At 45.2% G+C, this 16,969-nt stretch overlaps 21 non-coding genes across 21 annotated transcripts; all 21 read left to right on the forward strand.

Annotated features, from left to right (window-relative positions):
- Nucleotides 1-7,119: 7,119 nt before the first annotated feature.
- Nucleotides 7,120-7,233, forward strand: LOC140265847 (U5 spliceosomal RNA). Its single transcript, XR_011906535.1, has one exon. It is a non-coding gene; the product is annotated as a U5 spliceosomal RNA (small nuclear RNA).
- Nucleotides 7,234-7,482: 249 nt separating this feature from the next.
- Nucleotides 7,483-7,673, forward strand: LOC140320253 (U2 spliceosomal RNA). The gene has a single exon (XR_011918119.1). It is a non-coding gene; the product is annotated as a U2 spliceosomal RNA (small nuclear RNA).
- Nucleotides 7,674-8,082: 409 nt separating this feature from the next.
- Nucleotides 8,083-8,196, forward strand: LOC140321013 (U5 spliceosomal RNA). Its single transcript, XR_011918776.1, has one exon. It is a non-coding gene; the product is annotated as a U5 spliceosomal RNA (small nuclear RNA).
- Nucleotides 8,197-8,470: 274 nt separating this feature from the next.
- Nucleotides 8,471-8,661, forward strand: LOC140266300 (U2 spliceosomal RNA). Its single transcript, XR_011906941.1, has one exon. It is a non-coding gene; the product is annotated as a U2 spliceosomal RNA (small nuclear RNA).
- Nucleotides 8,662-9,070: 409 nt separating this feature from the next.
- Nucleotides 9,071-9,184, forward strand: LOC140320866 (U5 spliceosomal RNA). The gene has a single exon (XR_011918640.1). It is a non-coding gene; the product is annotated as a U5 spliceosomal RNA (small nuclear RNA).
- A 275-nt stretch (nucleotides 9,185-9,459) lies between these two features.
- Nucleotides 9,460-9,650, forward strand: LOC140320458 (U2 spliceosomal RNA). The gene has a single exon (XR_011918306.1). It is a non-coding gene; the product is annotated as a U2 spliceosomal RNA (small nuclear RNA).
- A 409-nt stretch (nucleotides 9,651-10,059) lies between these two features.
- Nucleotides 10,060-10,173, forward strand: LOC140265724 (U5 spliceosomal RNA). The gene has a single exon (XR_011906422.1). It is a non-coding gene; the product is annotated as a U5 spliceosomal RNA (small nuclear RNA).
- A 249-nt stretch (nucleotides 10,174-10,422) lies between these two features.
- LOC140320364 (U2 spliceosomal RNA) lies at nucleotides 10,423-10,613 on the forward strand. The gene has a single exon (XR_011918220.1). It is a non-coding gene; the product is annotated as a U2 spliceosomal RNA (small nuclear RNA).
- A 398-nt stretch (nucleotides 10,614-11,011) lies between these two features.
- LOC140266028 (U5 spliceosomal RNA) lies at nucleotides 11,012-11,124 on the forward strand. Its single transcript, XR_011906700.1, has one exon. It is a non-coding gene; the product is annotated as a U5 spliceosomal RNA (small nuclear RNA).
- Nucleotides 11,125-11,374: 250 nt separating this feature from the next.
- LOC140320448 (U2 spliceosomal RNA) lies at nucleotides 11,375-11,565 on the forward strand. Its single transcript, XR_011918297.1, has one exon. It is a non-coding gene; the product is annotated as a U2 spliceosomal RNA (small nuclear RNA).
- Nucleotides 11,566-11,974: 409 nt separating this feature from the next.
- Nucleotides 11,975-12,088, forward strand: LOC140265818 (U5 spliceosomal RNA). The gene has a single exon (XR_011906508.1). It is a non-coding gene; the product is annotated as a U5 spliceosomal RNA (small nuclear RNA).
- Nucleotides 12,089-12,363: 275 nt separating this feature from the next.
- Nucleotides 12,364-12,554, forward strand: LOC140266421 (U2 spliceosomal RNA). The gene has a single exon (XR_011907052.1). It is a non-coding gene; the product is annotated as a U2 spliceosomal RNA (small nuclear RNA).
- A 400-nt stretch (nucleotides 12,555-12,954) lies between these two features.
- LOC140265720 (U5 spliceosomal RNA) lies at nucleotides 12,955-13,068 on the forward strand. Its single transcript, XR_011906419.1, has one exon. It is a non-coding gene; the product is annotated as a U5 spliceosomal RNA (small nuclear RNA).
- A 267-nt stretch (nucleotides 13,069-13,335) lies between these two features.
- LOC140320470 (U2 spliceosomal RNA) lies at nucleotides 13,336-13,526 on the forward strand. The gene has a single exon (XR_011918317.1). It is a non-coding gene; the product is annotated as a U2 spliceosomal RNA (small nuclear RNA).
- A 378-nt stretch (nucleotides 13,527-13,904) lies between these two features.
- Nucleotides 13,905-14,018, forward strand: LOC140265740 (U5 spliceosomal RNA). The gene has a single exon (XR_011906437.1). It is a non-coding gene; the product is annotated as a U5 spliceosomal RNA (small nuclear RNA).
- Nucleotides 14,019-14,292: 274 nt separating this feature from the next.
- LOC140266465 (U2 spliceosomal RNA) lies at nucleotides 14,293-14,483 on the forward strand. Its single transcript, XR_011907093.1, has one exon. It is a non-coding gene; the product is annotated as a U2 spliceosomal RNA (small nuclear RNA).
- Nucleotides 14,484-14,892: 409 nt separating this feature from the next.
- LOC140266086 (U5 spliceosomal RNA) lies at nucleotides 14,893-15,006 on the forward strand. Its single transcript, XR_011906753.1, has one exon. It is a non-coding gene; the product is annotated as a U5 spliceosomal RNA (small nuclear RNA).
- Nucleotides 15,007-15,273: 267 nt separating this feature from the next.
- On the forward strand, nucleotides 15,274-15,464 carry LOC140266513 (U2 spliceosomal RNA). Its single transcript, XR_011907137.1, has one exon. It is a non-coding gene; the product is annotated as a U2 spliceosomal RNA (small nuclear RNA).
- Nucleotides 15,465-15,850: 386 nt separating this feature from the next.
- Nucleotides 15,851-15,964, forward strand: LOC140265685 (U5 spliceosomal RNA). Its single transcript, XR_011906387.1, has one exon. It is a non-coding gene; the product is annotated as a U5 spliceosomal RNA (small nuclear RNA).
- Nucleotides 15,965-16,213: 249 nt separating this feature from the next.
- Nucleotides 16,214-16,404, forward strand: LOC140320427 (U2 spliceosomal RNA). Its single transcript, XR_011918277.1, has one exon. It is a non-coding gene; the product is annotated as a U2 spliceosomal RNA (small nuclear RNA).
- A 409-nt stretch (nucleotides 16,405-16,813) lies between these two features.
- Nucleotides 16,814-16,927, forward strand: LOC140265660 (U5 spliceosomal RNA). Its single transcript, XR_011906364.1, has one exon. It is a non-coding gene; the product is annotated as a U5 spliceosomal RNA (small nuclear RNA).
- Nucleotides 16,928-16,969: the final 42 nt, after the last annotated feature.

The following is a 16,969-nucleotide window of genomic DNA, read 5'->3' on the forward strand; positions in this document are numbered from 1 at the left end:
ACTGTGACACCCAGATTGGAAGATTTTGGAAGCAAAAAAGTATGCAACAGTTAAGACTCTGAAGGATGTTATAAAGCCTGAAAAGTACTGTCATGTTGTCAAAGCTGTAAGAAGCCTGAAAGGATACTGTGATTCAACAGCTAATTTCTACGTCCATCTTCAGCTCGCAAAGTCCGATTATAGCTTACATTCATTGGCCATGTTTATCAAGCCAGAAGGATTGAAACAAAGAGATAAACAATATGTTCAGGATGTGGAAGAATTTGCACAGCTCTATCAAGAAAGTTGGGAGTTTGACATTGCAAGCCAAGCGCTAACGCAACTTGACCAGACAAAGTGAAATGCCGCGTGATGTCCAGAACCTTCACTCCTATTTGTCCAACAAACAGCTGGTACAATTAAATTCCCTGAGAGATGACCCTCACCCTCCAGTTGGAAAGAGCTGGCAAAAGTAACTGACCCAAGTTATTCTCTTCAACCGTCGAAGAGTAGGAAAAGTTTCTGTATATTTATCAAAGAACATGTCAGAAACACATGAAGATGTGAATTTAGCAACACTCGAGCAAAAACTTTGCAAACATTTTCTTCGCATTACCATAGTTGGAAAAAGAGAAAAGTTCCTGTTCTTTTAACTCCGGTCATGAGGGAATCCATTGACCTCATGAATGAGAAGCGAGAAAAATGTGGAGTACTCAAAGAAAAAATCTCTTTGCATTGCCACATTCTGTCCATTACATCAGGGGTTCAGACTACATTAGACAGCTCGTGAACGAATGCAATGATATAAAACACCCCAAAGCACTCACTTCAACGAAGCTGAGGAAACACATTGCTACACTGTCCACTGTTCTGAATCTAAAGACAACAGAACTTGACCAGCTGGCAGATTTCCTTGGACACAACATTGAAGTGCACAGAAAGCACTACCGTCTTCCAGAAGGAACCTTGCAGCTTGCAAAAATTAGCAAAGTTCTCTTAGCAATGGAGCAGGGACAGTTGGGAGCGTATAAAGGGAAGAGCCTGGATGAAATTTATCTTGATGTGGATGGTGTGACTTGTTTTATTTCCTAATTACTTTCTGTCAATTCTAATCTATCTATATAGTCTTTGATCTTAAACCAAAAAATATAGCAAGTCTGAGACGCCATCTGCTGGAGGGGCACAAAAATTGAATTCTCAAAAATAAATAAATAAACAAATTATACTTGAAGATACGAATAATAAAATTCAACCCATCCTTCAAATTTCTTGACACTTTTTCTTTTAAATAAATTATAAAAAGAACAGCAAAGCTCAATATGAAAAATCTAATTGCTGACCGGCTGACATGTGCCCTGAACCTGACGCTAGTGGAAGGTGAGGTGGGGAAGGGGCAGCACATCCCTTCAATTCAAATGCACTTCAATTAATAAACAAGTATGCTGTCGCTCTATTTTTAGCAACCTTTTTCATCTTTTTTTTTTTCATCTTTAATGAAAAACCCAAGCCGTCAGGTGCTGTATTTAGAAAGAGGAGGAGGAGGAAAAACTGGCCCAAAGCAGAGGTATGTAATGTAACATTAATTAACTTTTTAAAGCATTAGGTGTTGATTTCTTCATTTTGGCTAACAGCAAGTGCAAAGCTAAGCTAGCTGTGTTAAACAGCAGTACTATCCTGTCGTTGCTGCTACTAAAGTTACTACTCAGACAGGTTCCCCAGCTATTATACTCTACTATACATTTACAATATACTATTGTAAATGTCTTGCAAACGGCTGCCAAGCTGACATTGGCTGAACTTGTGCAGTAAATAGAGGCTAAAAGCTTCAGAATCAAGCCTAAACACCAGGAAGAGTATGTATGAGAGGAACCTTAAGATAAACTCTGTTTAGTGTAAGCTTGGCTGTTGACTGCAATATAACCTATTATCCAAATAAATCAATATTATGATATCAATATTATGGTAAATACAATATGAATATCATCTTTGTAAATCATAATAAATGCTTGGAAGGTCCAATCAATCAATGCAGATATGTGTATGTGTTGATTTGTGTTCTTCACAGCAGCCTCTACTCATGCAGCAAGCAGCAGCAGAACATCTGCTACTAGTGAGACGCAGCTTCAGCGTCTCTCTCCAGGTGACTATTGGTTATTTAAAATAGTAGTTGCCATCTTTTTGGAAATATTGTGGGATAAATATATGTATAACGCCAATAAATCAATTCAATTCAATTCAATTCAATTTTATTTATATAGCGCCAGATTACAACAATTGTCATCTCAAGGCACTTAAGTAATATAGTCCAATTCAAGCCAATTGGAATTCAATTCATTGTAATCATAATCCAATTAATTCATATAGAGCTAATTCAAAAAATTAATATCCTAGCTAAGGAAACCAACAGATGGCACCGAAATGTGTCTTCAGTCCAATCTCCCGTCCTGAGCGTGCCTGTGGCAACTGTGGAAAGGAACGACTCCCTTTTAACAGGAAGAAACCTCTGGCAGAACCAGAACCAGGAAGAAACCTCTGGCAGAACCAGAACCAGGAAGAAACCTCTGGAAGAACCAGAACCAGGAAGAAACCTCTGGAAGAACCAGAACCAGGAAGAAACCTCTGGCAGAACCAGAACCAGGAAGGGTGGCCATCCGCCTCGACCAGCTGGGGTTTGAGAAGACAGAAAAGAGGGAAAAGAGGGGGGAAAAACACCATAACACCATTCAAAGGATATCTGTTGGAACAGGGAAACATAGGTTAATAACCACAATAATGATCAAAATCCGTAGCAGACTAATTAGTCTACATTAGAATGTATGCATAAAGATATTTTAGTACGTATAATATTTACATTCAAATTTAATTTTGCTAGAGAAAATAAGAGGCATTAGTTTATAGACTTGTGCAAAAATATTATTATTCAAATGCCATCGTATGGCCTTTTTCAGTAGTTGAGTATAGTTACTACAGCTCGATTACTGGAAATCCTTGTAACAGGTCATATGTTATGCTTTGGATCCTGCTCAGGTTACTCAATATATTTACAGCATCACAGTAAACACTCAAAGCACAGTCAAAATGTACTTGTAAACGGTCTGATGTCTTTTCTGAAGTGCTGTGTGTACGTTTGATTCTCTTACAGGAGAAGGAACCAGCAACAGCAGAGCAGTCCAACAGCCTGAACACCGTCAGCTTCGACAGATGTCAGTGAATCTTTTCAAGCTGTTGATCCTAGTGACTGGCCACACCACCTGTCTGATACAGTGAGGACCCACTTAGTTTGCCAAGGACCTTATGGGGTGAAATCAGACTTCACATTCCCTAAAAGAGAGGAAGGAAGGAGTTTCCATCACCACTACTTCCACAGACATTTAACGAATGGGGAGAAAATCAAGAGAACGTGGCTGATGTATTCCCCCAAAAATGCCAGTTTATATTGTTTCTGTTGCAAGCTCTTCTCTCAGAAAGCCTTTAAATTAAGCAGGGATGGTTTTAAAATTGTAGTAAAACAGACTGTCGTCAGAAGAAGCTGGACACCAGAAGAGTGTGCTGCAGTGGAAAAACATTTAAGGAAATTCATTAAGATGCACCGAGTACCTGGTAAGAAAGGCTGTGAGGACTGCCTTGCTGCAGAACCTCAAGCCCAAGGAACCAGAGACTGGAAAGCAGTTAAGTTCTTCGTTAAAAATCGAGTTACTGCTTTAAGAAGGAAAAACCAGGAAAAGAACTTTACTAAACACAAGCTGGTCCTTTCTTCTACTTTTATTTGTTGATGCATTGGTTTGCATTGACTTTGGACATAAGGGAACATAAAATCAGACAGTTAGAAATGCTACAGTGAAAAAGTACAGTTTGAAAAAGTTTTTATTAGAGTTATGTTAGTGTTCTATATATATTTATATAATATGGAACAGAGTTTTAGAGAGAAGTTTATTTTATTTTTTCAACACTGTTTGAAATATGGGAAGACAGGCTGAAAAACTACACATTTGTTATAAAATGCAATGTATATAAATAAATATCTGTTTGCATTTGTGCCTTTTACTTTTGCATAAATGAACACAAAAAGTCTGACAATAGCTTTCTTTTGTTAGGTGTTTTACTAAATTTAAAACACACTGTTCTAAAAAACGTTTGAATTTTAAATGGTTGAAAAGATTCTACCAAATTGTTATTTTCACAGGTAAATGTATTATGGCAGAGTTTTACAGAAGTTTTATTATTTATTTATTTTTTTTAACATTCTTTGAAATATTGAAAGAAGAGCTGAAAAGCTACAACTTTGTATTAAAATGCAATTTACACAGATTTATGTTTGCATTTTGTGCCAATTACCTGTGCATAAATAAATACAACTTCTAAAGAGAGTTTGTTTAGTTTGTGTTGTTTTTAAGATTACTACAGTTAATAAAATAATTGTCCAACAAGGGACTTGATGGTTTGGCTGATTTTGAAAAATCGCTTTGAATTTTAAAATTGTTGAACAGCTATTACTGTGCTGCTAAACTACAATAAATTTCAAGAAAATCAATTGGTTGGAAATGTTTTTTCTCCTTAGGTTGGCTTGCAGGTTTTATAATAAGCTGGATGGTAAAACACTAACTCTAATGTCCCCTGCTAAGAATCTGGAAATATTGTAATGTGTGTGAACCTCACATGGCTGATTGTTGGAGACAGATGACCAAAATACTGGGGTTGTGTGAAGAGACCCTTTAAGTGGTGAATGTTAGAGACGGACCCCACTAGTGATGGCAGCGTGACTCTGAAGCTTCGATACGTGCTTCAAACCATGAACTACAATTCCATAGCAGCAATTCGAAGCTTCGAAGGGTGTCACAAACCTATAACATTTCAGGACACTTGGACCTCACAGTTGGCAACAACAGTGAAGCATGTCAAGCAGCCCAAACATGTAACATTCAACACTTTAACACATTAAAATCCAATAGTTAAGACAACATACAAAACATATACCCCAGCTGGCATTGCTCCCTGCCTATTTTCCTACAGCTCACTATGTGTGCGCACACCTTTATTCACAAACTCTTCAACTTATACTTGTTTTTTTGTTTTTTGTTTTTTTTTAAAGGGGAAACCATCCCCACCGTCCTCAGTTCTTTTGTGCAGAAGTGGGGGGAATCCTTATAAAAAAAGCACTTTGTACGCTATTCCAACCAGTCTGAGGTCCCGGCTGCTTGGATTCTGCTGACTAATAGAGCTAGCTAGGCTAGTTGGCTACGCACTGGCTAAAGGGGCTCGCTATCAGGTGGTTTTGTGCAGAGCAGAGCCGAGCTTCCAATTCAGATAACCAAAACTACAAAAAGACTACATTTGTTACATGTACCATTACCACCAAAGGAGGCAGAGGAGTAACTAAACATCTGACACACGGAGCAGGTGAAAGCAGGAGATGGAGGAAGAGAACTGGTAGCCATGCTAAGCTAGAGAACCAGACACACCGCTAAAAAGTGAAAAATAAAGACTAAAGATCAGTAAGAGTGACCGTTAGAATATAACAAGTATGCGATACAGTTAACTATGGAAGATGTGTAAATTATAGGGAGAAATAAGGTGATTATTAGTAGTTCAAGAGGAGCAAGAAATGTCACAGTACACACACAAAGCAACAGGAAGTGATGCAATACGTCTCACCGCAAAGCAAAGCTGCAAAGTCGCAGTCCAATCAGCATTCCTTTCACCCCATAGAGCACCAGCTGTGCTGTAAGGACCTCCCTTGCTGGTAAGTACGGGAATTTCATGGAGCCGGCGGTTGCTCACTGGTCTACAGCAGCGCTGCACTCCCAGAGCAGATGCCTCACCGACTCAGGCGCGCCACAACCAGGTTGGGGGCAGGTTGAGATGGGCGACAGGCCCCGGGAGTGCATGATGGACCTGACAGGGAGAATCCCATGAGCCACCACCCAGGACAGATCCCGGAGTCTGTTTGGAAGAGTGGAGAGGTTCACATTCTCGCCATATGCGAGCCGTGCATTGGACTCACTGGGGCCCGCTCATACACAACAGACACCAGAGAGCGATGGTTAGTTAAATTGTTCAGCTCTTCCCTTTCCAAGTTAAAATGTTTTAAGAAAGTCTGAACATTGAGGAAGACACAGGCACTCTAAGACTGCTGGGTAAAATCTTAAGATTTCAGAGGTATGAACCCATCCAAAACTTGATCACGGCAGTTGTTTTTGAATTTCTGGATGGGTCTATGGCACCTTTGGCCAATTTGTCGTCCCTCCCCCTTATTTATTTAATTTCATCCCCAGTATTTTCTGGTCAGTTTGGGTCACTGTCAGAGGGAGTCCTGTTGTCTGCATCTCTGCCCACTGCCCAGTACCCCTTTGATTCCTTGATCCCTTCTCAAGACCCGTGCCAAAAGTTCTAGACACGGCACGTACAGGAGGGCAGATAAAGGACGGACAACGTAGTTTATTTTAACTGCTTGTGTCAGATTCCCTTTAACAACAAATTTGCGGCTGATGTCCTGGTACAGCAATCCCACCCACGCAATAAACCTTGCAGGGAACCCCACTTTTTGCAGTACCTGAAATAGGTACTGATGCGAGACCCAATTAAAGGCGTTCTCAAAATCTAAATTTAAGACTACTAACCCAATGTTTCCGTCTCTCACAAAACAGATAGTGTCTCGAATCAGTAGGAGATGATCATGATCTTCCTCCCGGGAGCAGCACAGGCTTGATCCGGGTGAATCGCTGCCTCTAAAACATGGCTGAACAACAAACACGTGATGCTAAAAACTTGCTAAAAAGTTTGCAATCAAAATTTAAAAGGGTTATTGGTCTCCAGTTCTTTAAATCCATCTTGTCCTTTTGTTTTGTGTATAAGAGTCACTATACCTGTTCTAAAACTGTCAGGGAGTCGGTCTAGTCTTTCAAAGTCTTTAAAAACAGTAAGTAAGTCAGGTGCTAAAATATCCCAGAAAGCTGAATAATGAATGTAAATGTCTTTTGCACAGAGTAAAAAACAAGGCAGCCATCGAATAGGGCCCGATTGTTCCTACTTGGTCAGCCGAGGAGCAAGGGGGAGCAAGCGTCTCAACCAAGCAAAGCTCACCATGGGGAAGGTGGCTATGCCAACTGGCCTGGTGCCCTGCTCCCGCAGTGACGGATAATCGTACTCTGGTTTCTCTTCATAACGTACAAGTCTTTCGCCTTTTACTAAAGTCTTCCGTGGAGAGCAGCACTAATGAGTTGTTTCTATTTTTGGCAGGCTTTACCTTTGCGGGTGAAGCCCTTTCTGTCTGTGCAAAAGAAATCTTGTTCCTGTGCAGAGTGACTTCCCTGAGTAGAGTCGCCTTACTTGTTGTGACTGTGCCGATGTTGCTTGAATGGTGCTCGCGGGAGTGCAAAGTTATACCATTTAAAAGGGCTGAAGAGTGCTCAGTGACTCTCTGGCCACCTATGGCCATAAAAAGAACACCGCGACAAGTGCGCATTGTGCCAGGAAGGGCCCTCGGACGTGAACCAGTGGACAGTTATCGCTTCTCGGCCTTTTGGCTAAGATCAAGTGTAGTATCTGTTCTTATCAGTTTAATATCTGATATGTCCACTATACGAGGACTACATATTAAATGGATTTTTAGGAACAGGAGTTGAAAAAGGAGCTTGCTCCGTTCACTCCAAGCATCGACCCGGTACTGCAGTGCCGCTGGGAACGGTGCGCTCTTCTCTGCTCTTGTGAAAAAGCAAACAGTGGTGCAGGATGGAAGTTTCAGTGAGCCCAAGATGAAATTTTCTTTTAGTCTGCTGAGAAAAAGGAGTGAATGCGAGGCAGACTTTAACACATCTCTGGGAGCGAGCCGAGTGCGGGCTAACCGGGAGAATTGCTTGAAAGAAACGCAACACCGAATGAGCGCTCAGAACAAAGCCTCAATATGGTGTTTCCCGTGGTGTTTGTGGCTGCCTTGTCTTTTGCGCAGAGTAAAAGACAAGGCAGCCATCGAATAGGGCCCGATTGTTCCTACTTGGTCAGCCGAGGAGCAAAGGGGAGCAAGCGTCTCAACCAAGCAAAGCTCACCATGGGGAAGGTGGCTATGCCAACTGGCCTGGTGCCCTGCTCCCGCAGTGACGGATAATCGTACTCTGGTTTCTCTTCATAACGTACAAGTCTTTTGCCTTTTACTAAAGACTTCCGTGGAGAGCAGCACTAATGAGTTGTTTCTATTTTTGGCAGGCTTTACCTTTGCGGGTGAAGCCCTTTCTGTCTGTGCAAAATAAATCTTTTCCTGTGCAGAGTGACTTCCCTGAGTAGAGTCGCCTTACTTGTTGTGACTGTGCCGATGTTGCTTGAATGGTGCTCTCGGGAGTGCAAAGTTATACCATTTAAAAGGGCTGAAGAGTGCTCAGTGCAGCGGGTGGGCGGAGGTGCAAAGTGACTCTCTGGCCACCTATGGCCATAAAAAGAACACCGCGACAAGTGCGCATTGTGCCAGGAAGGGCCCTCGGACGTGAACCAGTGGACAGTTATCGCTTCTCGGCCTTTTGGCTAAGATCAAGTGTAGTATCTGTTCTTATCAGTTTAATATCTGATATGTCCTCTATACGAGGACTACATATTAAATGGATTTTTAGGAACAGGAGTTGAAAAAGGAGCTTGCTCCGTTCACTCCAAGCATCGACCCGGTACTGCAGTGCCGCTGGGAACGGTGCGCTCTTCTCTGCTCTTGTGAAAAAGCAAACAGTGGTGCAGGATGGAAGTTTCAGGGAGCCCAAGATGAAATTTTCCTTTAGTCTGCTGAGAAAAAGGAGTGAATGCGAGGCAGACTTTAACACATCTCTGGGAGCGAGCCGAGTGCGGGCTAACCAGGAGAATTGCTTGAAAGAAACGCGACACCGAATGAGCGCTCAGAACAAAGCCTCAATACGGTGTTTTCCGTGGTGTTTGTGGCTGCCTTGTCTTTTGCACAGAGTAAAAGACAAGGCAGCCATCGAATAGGGCCCGATTGTTCCTACTTGGGCAGCCGAGGAGCAAGGGGGAGCAAGCGTCTCAACCAAGAAAAGCTCACCATGGGGAAGGTGGCTATGCCAACTGGCCTGGTGCCCTGCTCCCGCAGTGACGGATAATCGTACTCTGGTTTCTCTTCATAACGTACAAGTCTTTCGCCTTTTACTAAAGACTTCCGTGGAGAGCAGCACTAATGAGTTGTTTCTATTTTTGGCAGGCTTTACCTTTGCGGGTGAAGCCCTTTCTGTCTGTGCAAAAGAAATCTTGTTCCTGTGCAGAGTGACTTCCCTGAGTAGAGTCGCCTTACTTGTTGTGACTGTGCCGATGTTGCTTGAATGGTGCTCGCGGGAGTGCAAAGTTATACCATTTAAAAGGGCTGAAGAGTGCTCAGTGCAGCGGGTGGGCGGAGTTGCAAAGTGACTCTCTGGCCACCTATGGCCATAAAAAGAACACCGCGACAAGTGCGCATTGTGCCAGGAAGGGCCCTCGGACGTGAACCAGTGGACAGTTATCGCTTCTCGGCCTTTTGGCTAAGATCAAGTGTAGTATCTGTTTTTATCAGTTTAATATCTGATATGTCCTCTATACGAGGACTACATATTAAATGGATTTTAAGGAACAGGAGTTGAAAAACGAGCTTGCTCCGTTCACTCCAAGCATCGACCCTGTACTGCAGTGCTGCTGGGAACGGTGCGCTCTTCTCTGCTCTTGTGAAAAAGCAAACAGTGGTGCAGGATGGAAGTTTCAGGGAACCCAAGATGAAATTTTCTTTTAGTCTGCTGAGAAAAGGGAGTGAATGCGAGGCAGACTTTAACACGGCTCTAGGAGCGAGCCGAGTGCGGGCTAACCGGGAGAATTGCTTGAAAGAAACGCGACACCGAATGAGCGCTCAGAACAAAGCCTCAATACGGTGTTTCCCGTGGTGTTTGTGGCTGCCTTGTCTTTTGCACAGAGTAAAAGACAAGGCAGCCATCGAATAGGGCCCGATTGTTCCTACTTGGTCAGCCGAGGAGCAAGGGGGAGCAAGCGTCTCAACCAAGCAAAGCTCACCATGGGGAAGGTGGCTATGCCAACTGGCCTGGTGCCCTGCTCCCGCAGTGATGGATAATCGTTCTCTGGTTTCTCTTCATAACGTACAAGTCTTTCGCCTTTTACTAAAGACTTCCGTGGAGAGCAGCACTAATGAGTTGTTTCTATTTTTGGCAGGCTTTACCTTTGCGGGTGAAGCCCTTTCTGTCTGTGCAAAAGAAATCTTGTTCCTGTGCAGAGTGACTTCCCTGAGTAGAGTCGCCTTACTTGTTGTGACTGTGCCGATGTTGCTTGAATGGTGCTCGCGGGAGTGCAAAGTTATACCATTTAAAAGGGCTGAAGAGTGCTCAGTGACTCTCTGGCCACCTCTGGCCATAAAAAGAAAACCGCGACAAGTGCGCATTGTGCCAGGAAGGGCCCTCGGACGTGAACCAGTGGACAGTTATCGCTTCTCGGCCTTTTGGCTAAGATCAAGTGTAGTATCTGTTTTTATCAGTTTAATATCTGATATGTCCTCTATACGAGGACAACATATTAAATGGATTTTAAGCAACAGGAGTTGAAAAAGGAGCTTGCTCCGTTCACTCCAAGCATCGACCCGGTACTGCAGTGCCGCTGGGAACGGTGTGCTCTTCTCTGCTCTTGTGAAAAAGCAAACGGTGGTGCAGGATGGAAGTTTCACGGAGCCCAAGATGAAATTTTCTTTTAGTCTGCTGAGAAAAGGGAGTGAATGCGAGGCAGACTTTAACACGGCTCTGGGAGCGGGCTAACCGGGAGAATTGCTTGAAAGAAACGCGACACCGAATGAGCGCTCAGAACAAAGCCTCAATACGGTGTTTCCCGTGGTGTTTGTGGCTGCCTTGTCTTTTGCACAGAGTAAAAGACAAGGCAGCCATCGAATAGGGCCCGATTGTTCCTACTTGGTCAGCCGAGGAGCAAGGGGGAGCAAGCGTCTCAACCAAGCAAAGCTCACCATGGGGAAGGTGGCTATGCCAACTGGCCTGGTGCCCTGCTCCCGCAGTGACGGATAATCGTACTCTGGTTTCTCTTCATAAAGTACAAGTCTTTCGCCTTTTACTATAGACTTCCGTGGAGAGCAGCACTAATGAGTTGTTTCTATTTTTGGCAGGCGTTACCTTTGCATGTGAAGCCCTTTCTGTCTGTCAAAAAGAAATCTTGTTCCTGTGCAGAGTGACTTCCCTGAGTAGAGTCGCTTAACTTGTTGTGACTGTGCCGATGTTGCTTGAATGGTGCTCGCGGGAGTGCAAAGTTATACCATTTAAAAGGGCTGAAGAGTGCTCAGTGACTCTCTGGCCACCTATGGCCATAAAAAGAACACCGCGACAAGTGCGCATTGTGCCAGGAAGGGCCCTCGGACGTGAACCAGTGGACAGTTATCGCTTCTCGGCCCTTTGGCTAAGATCAAGTGTAGTATCTGTTCTTATCAGTTTAATATCTGATATGTCCTCTATACGAGGACTACATATTAAATGGATTTTTAGGAACAGGAGTTGAAAAAGGAGCTTTCTCCGTTAACTCCAAGCATCGACATGGTACTGCAGTGCTGCTGGGAACGGTGCGCTCTTCTCTGCTCTTGTGAAAAAGCAAACAGTGGTGCAGGATGGAAGTTTCAGGGAGCCCAAGATGAAATTTTCTTTTAGTCTGCTGAGAAAAGGGAGTGAATTCGAGGCAGAGTTTAACACGGCTCTGGGAGCGAGCAGAGTGCGGGCTAACCGGGAGAATTGCTTGAAAGAAATGCGACACCGAATGAGCGCTCAGAACAAAGCCTCAATACAGTGTTTCCCGGGGTGTTTGTTGCTGCCTTGTCTTTTGCACAGAGTAAAAGACAAGGCAGCCATCGAATAGGGCCCGATTGTTCCTACTCGGTCAGCCGAGGAGCAAGGGGGAGCAAGCGTCTCAACCAAGCAAAGCTCACCATGGGGAAGGTGGCTATGCCAACTGGCCTGGTGCCCTGCTCCCGCAGTGACAGATAATTGTACTTTGGTTTCTCTTCATAACGTACAAGTCTTTCGCCTTTTACTAAAGGCTTCCGTGGAGAGCAGCACTAATGAGTTGTTTCTATTTTTGGCAGGCTTTACCTTTGCGGGTGAAGCCCTTTCTGTCTGTGCAAAAGAAATCTTGTTCCTGTGCAGAGTGACTTCCCTGAGTAGAGTCGCCTTACTTGTTGTGACTGTGCCGATGTTGCTTGAATGGTGCTCGCGGGAGTGCAAAGTTATACCATTTAAAAGGGCTGAAGAGTGCTCAGTGCAGCGGGTGGGCGGAGGTGCAAAGTGACTCTCTGGCCACCTATGGCCATAAAAAGAACACCGCGACAAGTGCGAATTGTGCCAGGAAGGGCCCTCGGACGTGAACCAGTGGACAGTTATCGCTTCTCGGCCTTTTGGCTAAGATCAAGTGTAGTATCTGTTCTTATCAGTTTAATATCTGATATGTCCTCTATACGAGGACTACATATTAAATGGATTTTTAGGAACAGGAGTTGAAAAAGGAGCTTGCTCCGTTCACTCCAAGCATCGACCCGGTACTGCAGTGCTGCTGGGAACGGTGCGCTCTTCTCTGCTCTTGTGAAAAAGCAAACAGTGGTGCAGGATGGAAGTTTCAGGGAGCCCAAGATGAAATTTTCTTTTAGTCTGCTGAGAAAAGGGAGTGAATGCGAGGCAGACTTTAACACGGCTCTGGGAGCGAGCCGAGTGCGGGCTAACCGGGAGAATTGCTTGAAAGAAACGCGACACCGAATGAGCGCTCAGAACAAAGCCTCAATACGTTGTTTCCCGTGGTGTTTGTGGCTGCCTTGTCTTTTGCACAGAGTAAAAGACAAGGCAGCCATCGAATAGGGCCCGATTGTTCCTACTTGGTCAGCCAGGGAGCAAGCGTCTCAACCAAGCAAAGCTCACCATGGGGAAGGTGGCTATGCCAACTTTTCCTGGTGCCCTGCTCCCGCAGTGACGGATAATCGTACTCTGGTTTCTCTTCATAACGTACAAGTCTTTCGCCTTTTACTAAAGGCTTCCGTGGAGAGCAGCACTAATGAGTTGTTTCTATTTTTGGCAGGCTTTACCTTTGCGGGTGAAGCCCTTTCTGTCTGTGCAAAAGAAATCTTGTTCCTGTGCAGAGTGACTTTCCTGAGTAGAGTCGCCTTACTTGTTGTGACTGTGCCGATGTTGCTTGAATGGTGCTCGCGGGAGTGCAAAGTTATACCATTTAAAAGGGCTGAAGAGTGCTCAGTGCAGCTGAGGTGCAAAGTGACTCTCTGGCCACCTATGGCCATAAAAAGAACACCGCGACAAGTGCGCATTGTGCCAGGAAGGGCCCTCGGACGTGAACCAGTGGACAGTTATCGCTTCTCGGCCCTTTGGCTAAGATCAAGTGTAGTATCTGTTCTTATCAGTTTAATATCTGATATGTCTTCTATACGAGGACTATATATTAAATGGATTTTTAGGAACAGGACTTGAAAAAGGAGCTTGCTCCGTTCACTCCAAGCATCGACCCGGTACTGCAGTGCCGCTGGGAACTGTGCGCTCTTCTCTGCTCTTGTGAAAAAGCAAAAAGTGGTGCAGGATGGAAGTTTCTTTTAGTCTGCTGAGAAAAGGGAGTGAATGCGAGGCAGACTTTAACACGGCTCTGGGAGCGAGCCGAGTGCGGGCAAACCGGGAATTGCTTGAAAGAAACGCGACACCGAATGAGCGCTCAGAACAAAGCCTCAATCAATACGGTGTTTCCCGTGGTGTTTGTGGCTGCCTTGTCTTTTGCACAGAGTAAAAGACAAGGCAGCCATCGAATAGGGCCCGATTGTTCCTACTTGGTCAGCCGAGGAGCAAGCGTCTCAACCAAGCAAAGCTCACCATGGGGAAGGTGGCTATGCCAACTGGCCTGGTGCCCTGCTCCCGCAGTGATGGATAATCGTACTCTGGTTTCTCTTCATAACATACAAGTCTTTCGCCTTTTACTAAAGACTTCCGTGGAGAGCAGCACTAATGAGTTGTTTCTATTTTTGGCAGGCTTTACCTTTGCGGGTGAAGCCCTTTCTGTCTGTGCAAAAGAAATCTTGTTCCTGTGCAGAGTGACTTCCCTGAGTAGAGTCGCCTTACTTGTTGTGACTGTGCCGATGTTGCTTGAATGGTGCTTGCGGGAGTGCAAAGTTATACCATTTAAAAAGGCTGAAGAGTGCTCAGTGCAGCGGGTGGGCGGAGGTGCAAAGTGACTCTCTGGCCACCTATGGCCATAAAAAGAACACCGCGACAAGTGCGCATTGTGCCAGAAGGGCCCTCGGACGTGAACCAGTGGACAGTTATCGCTTCTCGGCCTTTTGGCTAAGATCAAGTGTAGTATCTGTTCTTATCAGTTTAATATCTGATATGTCCTCTATACGAGGACTACATATTAAATGGATTTTTAGGAACAGGAGTTGAAAAAGGAGCTTGCTCCGTTCACTCCAAGCATTGACCCGGTACTGCAGTGCCGCTGGGAACGGTGCGCTCTTCTCTGCTCTTGTGAAAAAGCAAACAGTGGTGCAGGATGGAAGTTTCAGGGAGCCCAAGATGAAATTTTCTTTTAGTCTGCTGAGAAAAGAGAGTGAATGCGAGGGAGACTTTAACACGGCACTGGGAGCGAGCCGAGTGCGGGCTAACCGGGAGAATTACTTGAAAGAAACGCGACACCGAATGAGCGCTCAGAACAAAGCCTCAATACGGTGTTTCCCGTGGTGTTTGTGGCTGCCTTGTCTTTTGCACAGAGTAAAAGACAAGGCAGACATCAAAAAGGGCCCGATTGTTCCTACTTGGGCAGCCGAGGAGCAAGGGGGAGCAAGCGTCTCAACCAAGCAAAGCTCACCATGGGGAAGGTGGCTATGCCAACTGGCCTGGTGCCCTGCTCCCGCAGTGACGGATAATCGTACTCTGGTTTCTCTTCATAACGTACAAGTCTGTCGCCTTTTATTAAAGACTTCCGTGGAGAGCAGCACTAATGAGTTGTTTCTATTTTTGGCAGGCTTTACCTTTGCGGGTGTAGCCCTTTTTGTCCGTGCAAAAGAAATCTTGTTCCTGTGCAGAGTGACTTCCCTGAGTAGAGTCGCCTTACTTGTTGTGACTGTGCCGATGTTGCTTGAATGGTGCTCGCGGGAGTGCAAAGTTATACCATTTAAAAGGGTGCTCAGTGCAGCGGGTGGGCGGAGGTGCAAAGTGACTCTCTGGCCACCTATGGCCATAAAAAGAACACCGCGACAAGTGCGCATTGTGCCAGGAAGGGCCCTCGGACGTGAACCAGTGGACAGTTATCGCTTCTCGGCCTTTTGGCTAAGATCAAGTGTAGTATCTGTTCTTATCAGTTTAATATCTGATATGTCCTCTATACGAGGACTACATATTAAATTGATTTTTAGGAACAGGAGTTGAAAAAGGAGCTTGCTCCGTTCACTCCAAGCATTGATCCGGTACTGCAGTGCCGCTGGGAACGGTGCGCTCTTCTCTGCTCTTGTGAAAAAGCAAACAGTGGTGCAGGATGGAAGTTTCTTTTAGTCTGCTGAGAAAAGGGAGTGAATGCGAGGCAGACTTTAACACGGCTCTGGGAGCGAGCTGAGTGCGGGCTAACCGGGAGAATTGCTTGAAAGAAACGCGACACCGAATGAGCGCTCAGAACAAAGCCTCAATACGGTGTTTCCCGTGGTGTTTGTGGCTGCCTTGTCTTTTGCACAGAGTAAAAGACAAGGCAGCCATCGAATAGGGCCCGATTGTTCCTACTTGGTCAGCCGAGGAGCAAGGGGGAGCAAGCGTCTCAACCAAGCAAAGCTCACCATGGGGAAGGTGGCTATGCCAACTGGCCTGGTGCCCTGCTCCCGCAGTGACGGATAATCGTACTCTGGTTTCTCTTCATAACGTACAAGTCTTTCGCCTTTTACTAAAGACTTCCGTGGAGAGCAGCACTAATGAGTTGTTTCTGTTTTTGGCAGGCTTTACCTTTGCGGGTGAAGCCCTTTCTGTCTGTGCAAAAGAAATCTTGTTCCTGTGCAGAGTGACTTCCCTGAGTAGAGTCGCCTTACTTGTTGTGACTGTGCCGATGTTGCTTGAATGGTGCTCGCGGGAGTGCAAAGTTATACCATTTAAAAGGGCTGAAGAGTGCTCAGTGACTCTCTGGCCACCTATGGCCATAAAAAGAATACCGCGACAAGTGCGCATTGTGCCAGGAAGGGCCCTCGGACGTGAACCAGTGGACAGTTATCGCTTCTCGGCCTTTTGGCTAAGATCAAGTGTAGTATCTGTTCTTATCAGTTTAATATCTGATATGTCCTCCATACGAGGACTACATATTAAATGGATTTTTAGGAACAAGATTTGAAAAAGGAGCTTGCTCCGTTCACTCCAAGCATCGACCCGGTACTGCAGTGCCGCTGGGAACGGTGCGCTCTTCTCTGCTCTTGTGAAAAAGCAAACAGTGGTGCAGGATGGAAGTTTCACGGAGCCCAAGATGAAATTTTCTTTTAGTCTGCTGAGAAAAGGGAGTGAATGCGAGGCAGACTTTAACACGGCTCTGGGAGCGAGCCGAGTGCGGGCTAACCGGGAGAATTGCTAGAAAGAAACGCGACACCGAATGAGCGCTCAGAACAAAGCCTCAATACGATGTTTCCCGTGGTGTTTGTGGCTGCCTTGTCTTTTGCACAAAGTAAAAGACAAGGCAGCCATCGAATAGGGCCCGATTGTTCCTACTTGGTCAGCCGAGGAGCAAGGGGGAGCAAGCGTCTCAACCAAGCAAAGCTCACCATGGGGAAGGTGGCTATGCCAACTGGCCTGGTGCCCTGCTCCCGCAGTGACGGATAATCGTACTCTGGTTTCTCTTCATAACGTACAAGTCTTTCGCCTTTTACTAAAGACTTCCGTGGAGAGCAGCACTAATGAGTTGTTTCTATCTTTGGCAGGCTTTACCTTTGCGGGTGAAGCCCTTTCTGCATGTGCAAAAGAAATCTTGTTCCTGTGCA

This window comes from Leuresthes tenuis, unplaced genomic scaffold (genome assembly GCF_036924035.1).
Source record: "Leuresthes tenuis unplaced genomic scaffold, fLeuTen1.0.hap1 SCAF_12, whole genome shotgun sequence".
Taxonomy (NCBI): Eukaryota; Metazoa; Chordata; class Actinopteri; order Atheriniformes; family Atherinopsidae; genus Leuresthes; species Leuresthes tenuis.